We start from the raw sequence: 4,853 nt of genomic DNA on the forward strand, positions 1-4,853 counted from the left end.
GAATAAAGTATGAACAGGAATCCCCCATTAACTGGATTGGACATCTTCAGTCACCTTAACCACAGCCAACTCCATCCTTCCACATCTCCCACCCACAACTCCAGCAACACTCACACACTGGCACACACAGCCGAACTTTGAGGGCGAGCTAGCGAATTCCTGAGGGCTATCGGGTTTCTTGTTGCCTTAGCGACCAAGCATGGAGGCAGATCCATTAATCATTGAGAACGGTTCGCTCCATAGTGGAGGTCAGACTGATTGCTGTGGATAGGGTGTCATCCCAAAATGTACACGCAGACACACACAGCATTCACAGAGAACAAAGATTTGAATGAGAAATGATGCTTCTTGCTCTCCAGTCACTAGATTAAAAATAGAGTATCCGCTCACCCAACCCAAACACGTTCATAAAACATGCACTGAACATTATAACAAGGAGCATGTGCGGCATTGGAACCCAAGAACATGTCGGCGGTACATGTTTCTGTTTTCTGCTTCTTCTCGGCGTGATGGACTCGACTCCGAAACGCACGCGCACACCGAACAATCATCCCCTCCTTCTCCCCTCCTCCAGTGCCGTCTGGGCGTCAGGACGACCACGGCGGTGTCATGTGACGTGGCCGTGTGGAGCCGAGTGGATTAAGAGATTGGAGCGCCGCATTTATTTTTCAGGGACTCGGCTGAAACTCTAGAGCTGCACAGGTGTCTAGGAAAACTGAGAGAGCAGAAAAGAAAAAGACGGGGAGGCAGAGGTGAGGGGAGAAAATGACAGGCAAAAACTGGGAAAAGAAAAAAAAAAAAAAAAAAACCCAACTGCGATCGTGTTTATGGCAAAGAGATGCGTTTTCTCTGATTGGAAGTTATATTCAAGTCACATCTGTCTTTGTGGTTTTACATTTCCTCCCTTATTGTTGCTCTCTAAAATGTTTTCATTCACTTTAACAACTGAAAGAGAAAGGGATTTATGATAATACAATTCTTCTTAGTTCTGTCTGTTTTTAGCTTCTTTCAGAATGAGCTGCTTTAGAACCTCTTGTCATTTTATATCCAAATAAGATGCTGCTGGTCACCCCAGCCCCCACCACCACAACTCTCAATTTATAAATGTGAAAATGTTTGCAGAGATGCACTATTGTACCTTGCTACACCTTTGACCCCCTGCTCCACAACCATCAAAAATGCAGCAAGCCAACAACAAAGCACTTGTCTTTTCCAGTAGCCATTGTACAGCACATACAGTGGTAAAAGCAGCTGACCAAATGTGCTGCAGCTCCTATGTAAAGGGAATCGCATTGCGACTTAAAAATCAGAAAGTTTTTGAAATGGCTCGTTTTCCAGACACCACAGAAACTTTAACTTTAATGTCAGTGTGTGTCTTTATGCACTAGAGACCCAAATGAAGGTACAAAAATGTGCAAAAAGTGAATTCTGCACAATAGAAAACTTGATAGGGATTGATGGGACCCATTCGCAGAATACTCACATTGTGGTAAAAGATTTTTAAGACACTAATTGATGGGCCAAGCAGTTGCAAAATCCTTGTTCTTATGAAAGTTATGTAAAAATAAAAGCTTCCCATTTCCCAGTATGCCATTGGATTTAGGATACCACTCAGGGCATTTTTAACAATTAGAATGGTATCGTCAACTGTTGTTGGTGCATGAATGCAAGTCATCTGTGTCCCATGAGAGCTACATATCTGCTCTTTGAGCAGCAATTGTTTGTAAAAAGTCCCAATGCATTTCATTTTGAAAGCATGCAGAAATGCATTGTAGACTGTCTGCATTCTTTTAGTGATCTAACAGGTCCAGTGTTTCCGTAAAAAGCCAGGCACTTTTCGGGCTTTACGGTGATGCTGGTGATGAAATGAGACTCCTGCGGTTTCCAGTCACTGTTCCCAGTTCTGAGCTCTGTGTTCAGACAGTCACAGCTGAAATACTTGTGAATAATTCAAAGTCATTTAAATCAGAAACCTTTCCTTAAGCTTTGCCCGCAAACCATTGCCAGGAACTGCAATGATGTAAGATACAAGTCAAATTATCAACAAGTCATTAAAAAAAACTGAGAAAACAAGCTAGGATTGACCAATACCTTAACCGACTGCTACACAGCAGAATTATGTGGATTTATTGAAGATTGACTTTATGAATTTCTCACCTTTTTTAGCTCATCATTCTTCTGCTTTGCATGATTCTTCGTTTTGTAAGCCGGATGTTGCTGCTAGCAGGTTTTTGACTGTGTTTGGTCAAAACATGTCCGCCGTCTCTCATTTGCAACATTTCCTCTTGTACTGCTGTACACATCAACACCAGCAGCTTAGCAAAAGAGAAAAGTGTCCCTTTTATTTAACAATCAGTAGCATCTTGATGTGAGAGCCATAAATGAAGAAGTGTAACAAACCAGGTTCTCTGCAGCATTCAGCTCATATTTCTGACTTAGCAATAGAAAACGAACAAATGGAAAAAGAGCAAATCTTCCTTGAACATGAATAATAAACATTTTTCCCACACTCAGTCTTTGACAAATTACTATGTTCGCCTTCTGAATTTTGCATGTGGATTTGGTCTATACATCAGCCAAAACGACACCTAATCTTTTAGGCGTTCGGCCTCTGCTTGTGCTTTTAAAGTGTTATAAATGTAGTTTGTGAGTACATTTAAAAAAAGAAGTTTCTATTTAAATGTGTTACCAACATTTATGCAGCGAGATTCAATGATTCACATGGATCGGCGAAGGAAAACTTTCCAAAAGTTAGCAAAAAAACCCAATTTACTGGCTGTTCCTTCACCTACATAATGATATACTGCTAAAACAACAGGCAGTGGTCGGCCACAGATGGCCAAAGATGACCAGTATGTGACCGTACACTACGCAGACCTCATGCTATTTTATTCAGCCACTCACATGCATGTCTATCTCTAATGCGGTTTGTCCAGCCAGATTTATAGAGTCCTGGGAAACTCGATGTAGACGACCACAAATCAGCGTGACTATGAAACGGAGAGAGCAACGTGAACATTTCCACACGCACGTTCGGGAGCACACACCCAATCTGAGTACGCTTGTGTCGCAGAGGCACAGCGCTTCATGCAAACACACATAAAGCCGCGAGAGACACGCGCGCATGCACGCATGAAATATAGGTACAGCCACCGCGCCACTGAACTGACTCCCAAAGGTGCCCACTAAATTTACTGGCTCCTCCAGCTACTTCAAAAGACCTCCATAACTTAAGAGTCCAGACGATTTTATTGTTTCATGGAAGAAAGGAGGGTGGAAGAAAAAGCAAAGGAGTGAAAGGGTAAAAGATAGATGCAGTGGGGAAACAAAAAATAAATAAATTAAATCGCTCTTTGTCTTGGATAATTAAAACTCCCCTGGCTGTCGAGCTCAAGATTACTAATACAAATGTATGCACACAAAAATATAGTTTTTATTTACTTTAGTTTATTTTCCAAAAGACGCAAATGTATACTTTGTTAAATTTAGCATGGTTTGGTCTTACTTGACTGTTTTCGTACTTGGTTTTAAAAGTCTACAAAAAAACTGAGTTTCAAGACTTTATTAGGTATAACGTTCTAAAATTACAAAATGAAGATGAAATATGACATTTCACTGTGATTTATTGAGTATTTAGACAAAGTTCTTTATCTTTCATGTCCTTTCACATCACAGCTCAAAGCTAACGTGTTTTTATAAATGCAATCCAACTAACTTTAAACGTGCAAATCTATTCATATAAAAAAATAATCACTTCCTTCCACATGACAGTGATTAAGCACATCTTTGGGAAAGCTGAGGAATTTCCACAGCCTGGTGAAGACCTGCAGAAGTGATTTCTTGTAGCATTAACGAGGGAACCAGGACATCACAAAAAACATCTAAGGAACCAAAGACCTCATGAACCAGACAACAGTGACCGTCAGCTGATCAGCAGGATTTGTTTGCCTCTTTCTGACATCATCAATCACGTGCAAAACTGGCAGGTTTTTTTTTCTTTTGTGTTCTTTTTATTTTTGTGAAGTCCTGCAGTTGCAATCCATATTTAATCAAGTCGTGTACATTGCAACACTGCATAGGATCTTTACATATTTGTGTAGCTACTCATTTACGGCTTCAGTTTTGTCAGTAGAAATCATAAATGAATGCGCAATTAAAATGGGACTATTTCACATCGTCTTACCATGAGATCTTCTTATGAAATCTTTTTTTTTTTGTGTGCAAATAAAATAAAGGTCTTACATGTCCCAAGCTATGAAAGCATCCATCCATCCATCCATCCATCCATCCATCCATCCATCCATCCATCCATCCATCCATCCATTTTCTTTACACCCTTGTCCCTCAGTGGGGTCGGGAGGGTTGCTGGTGCCTGCTATGAAAGCAAATACGGTAAATGTTCTCACACTGAAATGTTCAGAGTGTATTAAAACAGTCGAAGACCCAGGGGACTTTGGGCGTAGAAGAAGCGTTCAATTCGAAATAGAAATGGAGAACACACGAATTGTTGTTTCTCTCCGTCTCTCGCAGTGGTGAAGAAAGTACTCAAAAAATGTACTTAAGTGAAAGTAAAACTACCACATTAACATTTGTACTTAAGTAAAAGTAAAAAAGTACTGGATTTTAAAAATACTTAAGTATTAAAAGTATTTGCTGAATTGCTAATACAATATCATTAAGTGAACCAATCGTATTTAATTTTAATACATTATAAATGTGTCATTTTAATGAACAATGCCACAGATAAAGCATGCTTTTATTATGTTTACTCTCTGTAACATAGTTTAGACTTAGATATGTGATCATAATTGCATCATAATTTCAGGGATGGAAACATCTTGTCTCCTGTCCTA

Source organism: Poecilia latipinna, unplaced genomic scaffold (genome assembly GCF_001443285.1).
Source record: "Poecilia latipinna isolate Pla-1442-1.1 unplaced genomic scaffold, P_latipinna-1.0 Scaffold33, whole genome shotgun sequence".
Taxonomy (NCBI): Eukaryota; Metazoa; Chordata; class Actinopteri; order Cyprinodontiformes; family Poeciliidae; genus Poecilia; species Poecilia latipinna.